Raw genomic sequence first — 13990 nt, 5'->3', positions numbered from 1 at the left:
CTGCTAGGGCTGGCCAAGGCTGTTGGAGGCTTAGAGCAGAAAATAAGCTGGCCAGTTAGACCAGATCACATTGAGGAGGCCTCTGAATTCCACCTTAAGGATATTGTTCTGAAGGCAACAGGAAGCCTGCAGGGCTGGTGATATTCAAGTTACCGCCTCCCTTGCAATTGGCTGTGACCACATTGGATGTGAGCAGAAGTGATGGGCTCATGGGCAGATCTTCCCATCTAAGCTCCAGGGCACCCCTTCATTGCCTTTTCCTTCCCAGCTGGCACTGAGTTCAGAGTATCCTTGGAAATCCGGTGAACCTGACGAAGCCTCCATCAGCCTGAATCTCTGAATGAATGGCTGTGTGCACACAGTCACGCTGTAACCAATTTACTCACCCAGTACCGTTGGGTGAGCAAAAACCAATCATCTATGAACTGTGCGTCACTTTATGCATTGAGATCTATTTGTTATATCAGCTCGGCCTAACGTACCTCGTATTGGCCCCCACTACAAAGATGGCAATGGGGAGAGAAAGAGACAGTCAAGAGACCTGTGGAGGTTAGTCCTCCAGACATGGCTACCCCTTTTAAGGGCAGGTGAGCATCAAAGATGGGGCCAGTATGTCCAGGCAGAATGGAGAGGAGGATTGAGAGGCTGTTCATCTGAGTCACCACGAAAGGAGAAAAAGGTTTGGAAGAAGGTATGTGTGTGTGCTCAGTCATGTCAGACTCTCTGCAACGCTATGGACTGTAGCCCACCAGGCTCCTCTGTCCGTGGGATTTTCCAGGCAAGAATACAAGAGTGGGATGCCATTTCCTTCTCCAGGGCATCTTCCCGACCCAGGGGTTAAATCCATGTTTCTTGGGTCTCCTGCACTGGCAGAATTCTTTACCACTAGCACCACTTGGAAGAAGTGGGATCTATTTAGGGCCTGTAGGAATTGCGATCCCCAGTGGAACTGTCCAGCAGGCAGTTAGAAACACAGGCAAGGAGCCAGACCATGGGAGCCTGGGAGAACCACACAGATGCTTCCAGAACAGCCTGTGCTGTTTCCTCAATGCTGCAAATATCTATGTATAAAACAGACGAGGACCTACTGTATAGCACAGGGAACTATACTCAATATTTTGTAGTAACCTATTAGGGAAATGAATCTGAAAATATATATATAGTCACGGTGTGGTACACCTGAAAGTAACGCAACATTGTCAGGCAAATATATTTTAATTATTTTTAAATACTGCGGATATCAAGGATCACAGACTGTCAAAGTTTCTCACAACCACTTAGAACCTACTGAGACCTGCCAGCCGCCTTGATGGACGGCTAGATAGAGGCAATCAGCAAGTGCTCACAACTGTTGGAGATGCTCCCCAGGCCATAACTCAGGAAAAGGGACACTGTGCTCCTAAGGGGACCGTGCCTTCCTGAGATGGGGGTGTCAAGTGGCAGGGAAGAGCCCTCATGCCACAGTCTGCCTTCTGGAGCATCTCCAGTCATGGAGAAAAGTCAAGAATCCCCAAGAAACAAAGCCACTCAGCAAGATAACAATTCCAGGGCTTCTATAATGCTCTTCATTTTCCAAAGCATGCTCATGACCTTCATCTCCGTTCCAAAACAGGAGAAGGGAACTCAGATCATTCAAAGGTCCATGGAGAGAAACAGAGGACACTGGCAGAAAACATGTAAGTTGTCTCTCTTGAAAGAGGCTATTTATTGCCCCTGTTTTTCTCTGTCTCAGCCAGGACCATCTGGAGCCCAGAAGGACAGGCACAGCAGAAGGAAGGGGAGATGGCTCATTTCAGCTGCTTGGACACACCCCCCTTGGAAGGGAGCCTCCCCAGAGGATGCGGCTGCTACTGTTGCCCTCAGGGTCTCTTCTCCAGGTAGTTCTGCACTCAGGTTTCACTCCAGGCACATTAGACTGGATCAGAGGCTCTACTACAACTAGCGTGTGTGTGAGTCGCTCAGTCATGTCTGACTCTTTGTGACCCCATGGACTGTAGCCCACCAGGTTCGTCTGTTCATGGAATTCTCCAGGCCAAGAATACTGGAGTGGGCTACCATTCCCTTCTCCAGGGGATCTTCCTGACTGAGGGATCGAACCCAGGTCTCCCACACTTGCAGGCAGGTTCTTTACCATCTGAACCACCTGGGAAGCCCCTGCCACAACTTACTGAATGGTGAAGTGCCAAGAGGATAAAACCAAAGCAGCATGATGATGCTTGGAGAGACTCCAGGGCTGGGGCTTCCATGGTAGTTCAGGGGTAAAGAATCTGCCTGTAAATGCAGGCGATATGGGTTCAATCACTGATCCAGGAAGATCCCACATGCCACAGAGCAGCTACTTGCTGCAACTACTGAGCCTGCGTGTTGCAACTACTGAAGCCCACGCACCTTAGAGCCTGTGCTCCGAAACAAGAGTACCCACTGGCAATGAGAATCCCGGGCACTGCACCTAGAGAGTAGCCCCGCGCTCGCCACAACTAGAGAAAAACCCGAGCAGCAGCTAAGACCCAGCACAGCCCAAAATAAGTAAATAAATAAACATTAAGCCTCCAGGGCTTAGGGCTGCTCAAACCCCAGTGCCCAGTGCTCAACATTTTTCTTGTTTTTTCAGTCGCTAAGTTATGTCTCAACTGTTTGTGACCCCATGGACTGTAGCCTGCCAGGCTCCTCTGTTCATGAAATTCTCCAGGCAAGAATCCTGGAGTGGGTTGCCATTTCCTTCTCCAGGGGATCTTCCCAACCCAGGGATTGAACCCTATGTCTCCTGCATTGCAGGCGGAGGGATGGTCAGCTTGGTAGACCATACTCCCAAGTGGGAAAACCTGGGATGCTATACTGCCTTCACATTAATCCTAAGATACTCAAAGCAGTGGTTTCAAAGCCAAAAATCCCAGGGCACTTCTGGGCCATTTCTGACCCCATCTGCAGGAAGCTCAACCATGAGCATCTCCTTTGATTCATCTACCCTCAACCACTTCCCAGTCCTTTACTGTTAGCACCCGTGGGAGCCACCGGACTGAGAACTTTCCTCCATGGTGCACAGATGACCCCAGGCTTCCTTCAGGATTCCAAAGAGTTTGTGAACTTTCTTCTCCCAGCTATATTCCTTTTTTCTAAGGCTTGGTTCCTATCATACCCTCCTTTTAAAAGGAGGTCAGGGGTTCTATTTTATGTTTAAAATAAAATTTAAAATCATCATTTAACGTATATCTTAGATGTCCTCCTAAGAGTCTCCAGCCCCATTAGCCATGGAATCTGCCTGTTGCCTTCTTTTTTGCTCAGCTTGCAGCTCATTTAAAGATCACTGGAGATGATCTGGGCTTCCCTGGTGGCTCTCAGATGGCAAAGAATCCACCTGCAATGCAAGAGACCTGTGTTTGATCCCTGGGCTGGGAGATAACTCACGCTCTAGTTCTTAAAATCAAACTTCCTCTGCCAAATCCAAGACCCTGAATTTATCCAAATGGTAGAAGCATGCTTTTCCCACCCACCCACCAAAATACCTCCCACTCAGCCCAACAATAGCCTTAATGGGTGATTCAGTCCCCTCCAGTTCTAAAGATAATCTTACTGCTTCACCATCAGGCCAGCAGCCTTCAATGTTCTTCACACAGGCTCAGAGAATTCCGCTCACCCTTTTCAAAGAGTGAGGTCTGGGTTTGAAGATTGGATTGATTTCTAATTCATTAATTAATGATGTTAACACATACATAGAAATGTGGCCTCATCGGGTGTGAATCTATCTGATTAGCTAGAATTTTAATGTTGTTCCACCCTCAACCCTTTGAAAAGCACTTCTGGTAGGGAGTGGAGGCTGAGAGAAGGGACCCTTCCTGTATTTCCACCCTGGCTTCCTGGCGATGCATTTTTCAGAAACGTTTACCTTGAACTTCTCCGCACCTCCTTCCACCTCCCTGCAAATTTACACATAGAGCACCTTTGTGAGCCTGAGACTGAGACAGGGACAGAACACAGAGAAGGTTTGTCAAGCCCAACAAGTTGATTCATGTGCAGAAATCCCCCAAGTGCGTTTACAGATTGAATTGGAAAAACTCTCAGCTGCTTCTGGTTGAAAATTCCACTGAAACCCTTCACTGGCTGCCTGTGCCTTCAGTACAGATAGTTGCCAATGCTTGCACCACAGTCTACATGTGCAAACGCACATGATCAGAGATACAGGAGCGGCGTGTGGCTTCAAGATGTCTGTGTCATCTGCAGGCCAATGGTTTCCTGCATATTTGCTGTGAATACACATCGCTGACTCTATAATTGTGCTGTAGCCCACAACGTTTGACATGGTTTGTCTGGTGGGGCGCTTGGATTTTGATCTTAACAACACTAGATGCTTGAATGTATTGAGCAATGGGGCGGGACTTCTTTGGTTGGCAGGCATACCTTTATGAAGAGCTCCAATGACTGGGAAGGAACAGTTATAGATCTGCAACTGTACTGTATGACAGCCACTAGCCACTTGTGTCTTTTGACACTTGAATGTGGCTAGTTTAAATTAAGATGTGCTATAGCTATAAAATGTACGCTAAATCTCAAAGATTAGGTACCAAAAAAGAGTCAAATAACTCATTGATAAATTTTTTGGGTTTTTTTTCATTCAAGTATAGTTGATTTACAATGTTCTGCTAGTTTAAGGTGCACAGTAAAGTGATTCAGTGATTATATATATATATACATTTTCTTTCTCAGATTCTTTCCCCTTATAGGTTTTTACAAAACATGGAGTATAGTTCCCTGTGCTATACAATATATTGTTGATGGTTATCTATTTTATATATGCTGTTGTTTACTCACTAACTCATGTCCAACTCTTGCAATCCCATAGATTTTAGCCCATCAGGCTTCTCTGCCCATGGGATTTCCCAGGCAAGAATACTAGAGTGGGTTGCCATTTCCTTCTTTTTCCTTCTCCAGGGGATCTTGCCAACCCAGGGATGGAACCCTTGTCTCCAGCATCTCCTGCATTGGCAGACAGATTCTTCACCACTGAGCCACCTGAGAAGCCCATTTTATATATAGTAGTGTGGATGTTTAATCCCAAACTCCTAATTTATCCTTCCCTCATTAATAGCTTTTTAGATTGATGATATATGGTATAATGATAAATTGGCTACACTAGATTAATATGTTACTACAATGTCCAGAGAAGGCAGTGGCACCCCACTCCAGTGTTCTTGCCTGGAGAATCCCAGGGATGGGGTCGCACAGAGTTGGACACGACTGAAGTGACTTAGCAGTAGCAGTAGCAGTACTACAATGTCACTTATCCTTTTTTACTTTTTGTGTGTGATCACTAGAAAAATTTAGCTTGCACATATGGCTCACATTATATCATGACTGTACAGTGCTGACTCAGAGTACTTATTAAAACCAGAGTCTCATAGAAGTGGCGCAGGAATCTACATGCTTAATAAGCACCCGGGTGATTGAGATCATTGCCATTTGGGGACAGCGATGTAGCAGGTGCTGACATGGACCCCAAGGCAGAACACCTGGATTCTAAACTTGTTTCAAATTCTCTCTCATCAACATAATGCAGAGCTTGGAGTAGACCTAGAAAGTTGCATGGCTTAAGGCTTCCAGTCCCACTGCTGCTGCTTAGTCTCTCGGTCATGTCCAACCCTCTGCAGCCCCATGGATTGTAGCCCGCCAGGCTTTTCCATCCATGGAACTTGTCAAGCAATAATACTGAAGTGGGTTGCCATTTCCTACTCCCGGGGAGCTTCCTAACCCAGGGATCAAACACGTGTCTCTTGCATATCCTGCATTGGCAGGGGAATTCTTACAACTAGTACCACCTGGGAAGCCCTCCAGCCCCATTGCCCACTATCCATCCATTTGTGAGATCCCCAGAGACTGATTGGATCCCAGTGGATAACAACTTCAGGCCATTTTTAACCTTATGAACTATTCCCTTCATTCCTCCAAGAGAACTCTGACAAAAGATGGCAAACAAGTCTTTAAATCTTTTACAATTTATCTTCAGCACGGGAAAAGTTCTTCCACTGGGGGAGAGGGGGTGAGGAATGACTCATTCAAAATATTTCTAGAAGTAACCAATGAAATAAGTAAGCAATGCCATGTGGTTTTGGAGGAGGAAAGATAGGAAGCAGAGAAGGAAGTGGGTAAGTCCCACTTTCATCTAAACCCCGAGTGCACTTTGGGAAAAAGGTCTGGATCCCTGGATCCCTGACTATCAAGCCCATCAGTGGGTGGGTGTTAGATTTGAGATGATAGAATTTCAAGTAAATTCTTGAAATTTGACAATTGAATTGATTGATTGGACCATGTGTGAGGACAAAGTTCACCAGACTGCCTAAAGATAAAAGATCCTGGTCCAAGCCTTCTCCTTAATCGATCTAACAGTCCTCACTATTCTTCATCACTTAAGTGACATGACAAAAAAAGGCCAAAAGGGCCAGCAACAAGCTGGTCATTCTGCATCCATTTAGACATCAGTGCAGGGATCTTCTACAGCTGGGAATACCCAGCACACACAGAAAGATGGTTTTCTCTACTAAAGAATAATAATCCAAGACAGAGGGCTATAGCACTAGATGTCATGCTGAAAATCAAACACTTGCAGAAGAAATCAGTTCCTATATCTGGCTTTGCTGAGGGCTCTCCTGCATTCAGCCTCAGACCTTCCTAGATTACATTTTCCTGTCAGTTCGATTCTCAAACTTGACCTAAATGTTGGCTTCTGCCCAAGCTCACTAAAGCAGGACTGGTCTGCCCAACAAAAACTTTACCATCCCAGCCAGACAATGCTTGCCATCAGGCAGGAGGAAGACAAACAAACTTATGAGAAGTGAAATAAACTGAACTGAGACACAGATTATGAGTTCGCACCATGAGCAAACACACACAGAGATTCCAGGTAAACTGTGGTTCTGTTTACAATGAAACAGGATGTTCTTTTGGGACTTCTCCTAGTTTATCTGATTAGCAGTTCCTTGTTCATATGATCCTCTTCTCAAAAGCTTTCCATTGCCCCATATGGTCATTTTACTTAAACTTCTTTGCCAAAATGATGGAAACATCTCACAGTTCAACTGCCTCCAATGGATTAAACATATAGACTAAGCATAGCAAACTTCTCAGATAGCTTAGTAGGTAAAGCGTCCACCTGCAATGCAGGAGACATGGGTTTGATCCCTGGATCTGGAAGATCTTCTGGAGTATGAAATGGCAACCCACTCCAGTATTCTTGCCTGGAAAATCCCATGGACAGAAGAGCCTGATGGGCTATGTCCAAAGGGTTGCAAATAGTTGGACACAACTGAGCACATTTACACACACACACACACACACACATCAAATAATAATAGTGAAACTGACACAGTAGAAATCTCACTGACTTAGGAAAGAATTCCTGTGTTCAGCGCCGTTGTTCATGAGTGTTATAAAGTCTTTTCACTGATCAGGGAGTACTAATCTTTGCACAGATACATCCTATGGATCTCAACAAGATGCCAAACATATTAAACAAGATTGTTTGTATTTTCCACTTAGCTACTTTGTTCTGGTTTGGGTAAACGGGTTTATATGATTGATTATTATGAGACAGCATTCAAAGTTTCAGAGTTACTTTCACTGTAAAAAGCAAACTAACCAAGAAAAAAAAAAAATAATGCCAAAGTACTACTTTATCGTTTAGTTTGTGAGATTACAGCCAGATGGTATCTTTTTAAAGTTACATCCTTGCTTTAGGAGTGTGTTCCAACCACCATGTCTTCCAGCCACACCATCACTAACTCTAGGACACCTGGGCATGTCCATGTGTGGGACACCTCAGGTGACAGCTCATCGCAGTAAATGTCAGCTTGAGACCCAGGAATAAGCACCAAAATGGACAACACAGACTGTAGAGGAAACTCCAAAAGAACAAAAGACCTATCTCTCTCTTCTCATGCAGTATATTCACCCTTGTACTTGGACACACATGTGTGCATGTGTGAGTGTTACACGTGTGCATATGTTTTCCCAGACTGTCTCAAGCTTACTGAATCAGCAATGACTCAGAGTCCGGTGGGCTGACCTCTTGCTGCAGAGCAAAAATTCCAGCGCATAGGAGTTCTTTTGTTTTCCTACAAGAAAAGAATGAAGAAGATGGCAGGGGTGGATCATTAAAATACTGCTGTTTAAATGAGAGAAAAAAAGAGAAGTTCCCTGGTGGTCCAGTGGTCGAGACTCAACGCTTCCACTGCAGGGGGCATGGGTTCCATCCCTGGTCAGGGAACTAAGATCCTGCATGCCACACAGAATGGTCAAAATTAATCAGTTAATTACGGAGAAAGAAGGAATCAAATTAAAGAGTCCCAGGCTTCCAATCTGGGGGAACAGAGAAATAACAAGGGGAATGTAATGGTAAAAATTAATGATAGCAGTAAAAACACTGATGGCTCCAGGAAACCCTCACATCCCCCTTCAACTCTAAAACAGGAAATACAAAACTGGAGTGCCAGTGAGGCAGGGTGTACAGGTGTGTGAGTTCCATGCTTCAAGCTACATGTCACTTCACCGCAAGCATAAAGGCAGAGGTCCTAGAAGACACGTCAAATCCCCGAGATGGGAGGGAGAGGGGAGAGGCTATGGAAAAGTTAGCAATGGTAGTCACAGCTAGAGGTGCCCAGAAGAGGTGGAGAGAGCAAATCCCCATCCAAGGCAAGGTGAGAGGGCACTTTCAGAACAAACAGGTGGTCACGATGCCAGATGCTAGAAAGAGATGTGGGAAGAGAGAAAGAGGACTGAGATGCAGCCAGGACTTTTGTCAATAATGTGGTCATGAGGATCCTTGGTGGCATATTTGCAATAGAGTGGCGAGGCAACACCAAGTGGGATAAAAGTACATCTCGCACTGCCTCTAAACAAATGCCAGTAAAGAGACACCCCACTTGAGAAGGCAGATTGGCAAATCTAGGAAAGAAAGACAGCGTGGAAGGAAAACTTGAATCCAAACAGCTGTGAGATTTGGGGGTATGAGCTGTATGGATAAAGGCTGGTTAACTGCAATGGGATGGAAGAGATTTGAAGGGACCCAACCTAGAACTTGAGGGAGTCACTAGAGTGGCGACAGGGTAAAAGAGACCCCGGGAGCAGGCAGACCCAGCCTCCAAACCCAGTCCAGAAAAGGCCCAGTGTCCCAAAGGGTTGGCAACCACCAGCCACAAGTCACCAGTGGAGGCAGACAGCTTGGGAATGAGGTGAGGGAACGGGGCCTATTTGTCAATGTGGCGAGCTGACAAGTTTTCCAGCAAATAAACTGAACCAGGAGCAGGGAGGAAGCAGCAGCAGGAGCTAGTTTAGGGGGTGGCGAGAAAGACAAACAGCATCAGAGAAGCAGGGCAGATAAATGGGGTCCCACCAGTGGACTCTGACCCAGGGGCAATACGCCAGCCCCGGGGGGGCGGGGGTGCTGTCGAGGTCAAACAGAAAGGGCTGGTCCAACAGGAGTGGGGATACTGGGTGCCAGGCAGATTCCCCAGGGAGGGGCTGGGGCCCCATGACTTTGTAGAAGAAGCCAGCGGCAGACCTGGGTGTAAAGCAGACCCAGAAGGGCTGACAGAGAGACCAATTGCAGCCCAGATCACTTGGCCAGGACCCTCGGCTCCTTCCCCTAGTAGGGCAGAAAGGGCCTGGAGCAGGATGTTCAGGGAAGCCCAGTTTCATCCAGAAGATGCCAAGAGAGGACTATCAAGGTTGAGAATCAGGCAGGGGCCAGAGAAGTGATGCTTTAAGATACAGTGAGCCTCATCTTAGAAAAGGAAGAAGGTAAGGGAGAGTCCTTGTGGTTCAGCTGGTAAAGAATCCACCTGTGATGCGGGAGACCGGGGTTCGATCCCTGGGTTGGGAAGATCCCTTGGAGAAGCGAATGGCTACCCACTCCAGGATTCTGGCCTAGAGAATTCCATGGACTGTACAGTCCACGGGGTCGCAAAGATTCGGACATAACTGAATGACTTGCACTTTCACTTTCAAGGGAGAGTCCAGAGATAGTCATGAAAAGTATATTGTGGGGAGGAGACTAAGGAAGGGATGGGAAGGGATCATATTCGCAAGAAATGTGTGCCCTTGCTCTCCCCGGTCCTAACCAGCCACAGACCCAGAGATATCATGGAGCAATCACTCATCAAACACAAGGCACCCTTGAATCAGACCAAATCAGAGGCTGATCTATCTGAGTTCAAGGAAGGGTTTCTTGATTGTGAAGATGGAGAAATACTCACACAAGTCCCCATGAGAGGTTATGAGCGTTGCTTCAGAAATTAGTTTTTCACAGTGCCCATTCACCTGTTCTGAGATACGTTTAGGGTTCTAACTGAGAGCTGAGAAGTGAGTTCAAGACTTCACACAGGACAAGGCAGCCCTTTTCCTCCTCCAAGCTTGTCAGCTCCTGGCCTGGTTTTGCAAATCTTCACGTTCAAGATAACAGCTAAAGTCTCCCTTTCAGTGAAGTAACTGAAAAGGGTGAGCTCTTCCTGGCCACACAGAGGCTTCCTAATCATCAACTCCTATTTTAAGCTTTGCAAATGACCCCAAGTTCTTAAGTACTGACAACGACTCTTAAAAACTTTCTGACTTAAGTTGTCACCTTAAAACTTGTACACTGGGTAAGTGAAGTCAGACAGAGAAAGACCAAATATCATATGATATCACTTATATATGGAATCTAAAAAAATAAATGAATAAACTTATTAGCAAAAAAGAAAGTAAACTCACAGGTAGAAAAAACGAACTGGTGTGGGACTTCTCTGGAGGTCCAGTGGTTAAGAATCCACCTGCCAATGCAGGGGACACGGTTCAATACCTCACCCAGGAAGATTCCACATGCTGCAGGGCAGCTAAGCCCAAAGGCCACAATTACCGAAGCTTGGGCACTCTAGAGTTCATGCTCCACAACCAGAGAAACCACTGCAAAGAAAATAAATAAAATTTATATTACAAAAATAAACTTGTGATTACCAAAGGGGAAAAGTGAGGGAGGGATAAATTGGGAGTTTGGGATCAGCAGATACACACTATTATATACAAAAGAGGTAACCAACAAGGACCTACTGCTCAGCATAGGGAACTATATTCAATATCCTGTAAAAACTTATAATGGAAAAGACTCCGAAAAAATATATATGTACATAGACTCATAGGAAAAGACCCGGATGATGGGAAAGATCAATAGCAGGAGGAGAAGGGAACAACAGAGGATGAGATGGTTGGATGGCATCACTGACTCGATGGACATGAGCTTGAGAAAATTCTAGAAGGTGGTGAAGAACAAGGAAGGCTGGCATGCTGCAGTTCATAGGGTCGCAAAGAGTCGGACACAACTAAGCAACTGAACAACAAAATACATATGTACACACACACACACACACACATATATAACTGAGTCACCTTGCTATACACCTGAATCTGAATCATTGTAAATTAACTATACTTCATTGTGTGCTTGGCTTTTCTTTAAGGGGAGAATATTTTGGATTTGTTTTTTTAGAAGAAGGACCTGCACCATCATATTAACATCTTAACCAAAAGAATAAAGCACTGTGGTTCCTCAGCTGCTGAGTCCGGGAAGGTGGGGGTTGCTGGGCAATAACCCAGAGAGAACTTTCAGAGGACGAGGAGCTAGCACCCAGAAGTCTCCTGTTTCTTTTGAGAGATTAAATCATACCTCCCCAGGTAATCAGACTGACCTTAATAAAAGTTCTCAGTCAAGAAATGAAGAGGACACCTTGACCCAGAAATCTCTGGCACACATATCAGGAACATGGCAGGGATACATGAGGACAAGTCTGGTTCCAAACTGTGGTTTATTTTCAAATCTAGTAAAACATACAGCATGGGTAAATTTTTGAATTTCAGTAAAAACAATTCAAACATGAAGTTGTTGGAGCTTTGGTACATGTATTTTTTTTTGGAAATCCTCTTTCCCATTCCTCAATATCGTGTATGAGATGACTAAATGTACACTTTCTTTTTCCTACTCAGTAAATGTATTTATTTACATGAATTTGAATAAGACACACAGGCATCCAAAACCTAGGAGATAATGAGATACTCATTATTTCTTAAATCAATACAGATGACATTTTGAAAACATGATTTAGCTACTGGAATATTTGAGTTCTCATTAAATCACATCGATAGGCAGTTTCAAACACTTCCAGAAGGAAAATAGTCTATTTCCATGGTTTGTAACCCATACACTGATATAGACCAGGAGTCACTCAAGCCATGCCTTTCCCTGCCTCCATCACCCGGCGGAATCTGCCCTGCCCAAAGGCCTAGGGGGCGCAGATGACAGTCAGCAGGGAGAGGATACAGCAAGCCACAGCTGCTCTGATTTCATAGATGTGGATTTACTCCACCCCACAGTGCACCATCTGATCTTCTCTCTCCTTTTATGTTTCCCCAGTCCCTTCTGCTGGTTGCCTCCATTGAAATCTCCTCTTCAAAGATCCAAGAAACATCATGGGACTTACGACGGGGTAGTCCTGGGCTTGAATCCTAACTGCAGGGTTAATAGATGCGAACTACTCCATATGGAATAGATAAACAACAAGGTCCTACTGCCTGAAAAATTGATGCCTTTGAACTGTGGTGTTGGAGAAGACTCTTGAGAGTCCCTTGGACAGCAAGGAGATCCAACCAGTCCATCCTAAAGGAGATCAGTCCTGAGTGTTGATTGGAAGGACTTATGCTGAAGCTGAAACTTCCCATACAAAGTGTTCCCATACTTTGGCCACCTGATGCAGAGAACTGACTCATTGGAAATGACCCTGATGTTGGAAAAATTGAAGGCGGGAGGAGAAGGGAATGACAGAGGATGAGATGGTTGGACGGCATCACCGACTCAATGAATGTGAGTTTGAGTAGGCTCCAGGAGTTGGTGATGGACAGGGAAGTCTAGCATCCCTGGGGTTGCAAAGAGTTGGACATGACTGAGCGACTGAACTGAACTGAACTGTATAGCACAAGGAACTATATTCAACACCCTGGGATTAAACCACAGTGGAAATGAATATAAAAAATGATGTCTATATGTATATAAATGAGTCACTTTTCTGGACAGCAGAAATTAACACAACATTGTATATCAACTATGCTTGAATAAATACACAAATAAAGACCAAAAAAGTTCAAAATGGGTCTCACTGGGCTAAAATCAAGGTGTCATTGGGGCTGCATTCCTTCTGGAGGTTCTGAGTAAGAACCTACTGCCTTGGCTTTCCCAAATTCTGGAGGCAGCCTGCATTCCTTGGCTGGTGGCCCCTTCCTCCCTCCATCTTCAAAGCCAACACTGCAACATCTTTCAATCGCCCTCTGACTCTGCTCTTCCCACTTTTTTCATAGGCACACTTCTTTTTTTTTTCCATTTATTTTTATTAGTTGGAGGCTAATTACTTTACAATATTGTAGTGATTGTTGCCATACATTGACATGAATCAGCCATGGATTTACATGTGTTCCCCATCCCAATCCCCCCTCTGATTACATTGGCTAATCCTGGAAAATCTCCTCATCACACCTTTAAATTAATCATATCCAAAGTCCATTCTGCCATGCACAGTGACCTGTTCACAGGATCAGGGGATTATGATGTGGACGTTTCTAGGGACCATTTTTCTGCCAACCATAGCTTAGTGTATAGTGTGTTCTCAACACATAGGAGCTGTCATGGCAGAAGCAGAAGGAGGAGGAAGAGGAGGGAAAAGCAGGAGGAGGGGCCTAATGAAATTCATTTCCTGAATATTGAAAACTGGTTCCAAAGTGAGTTCAAATAAATACACGGATAGCTCATCCAAAATGTCTGTGAAGGAAAACTAGGGATATTTGTGATATGTCATCAACTTTCATAGGCTAGCATTAGAGATAACAGCTAATTCTTCCATAGGAAATATGGCTTTAGTGCTAATAAATATGGTTTAGTAATATTTACTAATACTAACTTACTAACTATATCAGTAAATATGGTTTG

The 13990-nt window shown here is 44.9% G+C and overlaps 1 long non-coding RNA gene across 6 annotated transcripts in view; it reads right to left on the bottom strand.

The window, feature by feature from the left end:
- The window catches only part of LOC133073622 (uncharacterized), a 203495-nt gene that overhangs the window by 175441 nt on the left and 14064 nt on the right, over positions 1-13990 (bottom strand). For all 6 annotated transcript variants that reach the window (XR_009697020.1, XR_009697023.1, XR_009697022.1 and 3 more), the window contains one exon: positions 10735-10926. This is a non-coding gene — a long non-coding RNA (uncharacterized LOC133073622). The remainder of the gene's footprint in view (positions 1-10734; positions 10927-13990) is intronic.

The sequence above is a fragment of the Dama dama genome, chromosome 19 (assembly GCF_033118175.1).
Source record: "Dama dama isolate Ldn47 chromosome 19, ASM3311817v1, whole genome shotgun sequence".
Classification (NCBI taxonomy): Eukaryota; Metazoa; Chordata; class Mammalia; order Artiodactyla; family Cervidae; genus Dama; species Dama dama.
This window is presented reverse-complemented; position numbering and strand designations above follow the sequence as displayed.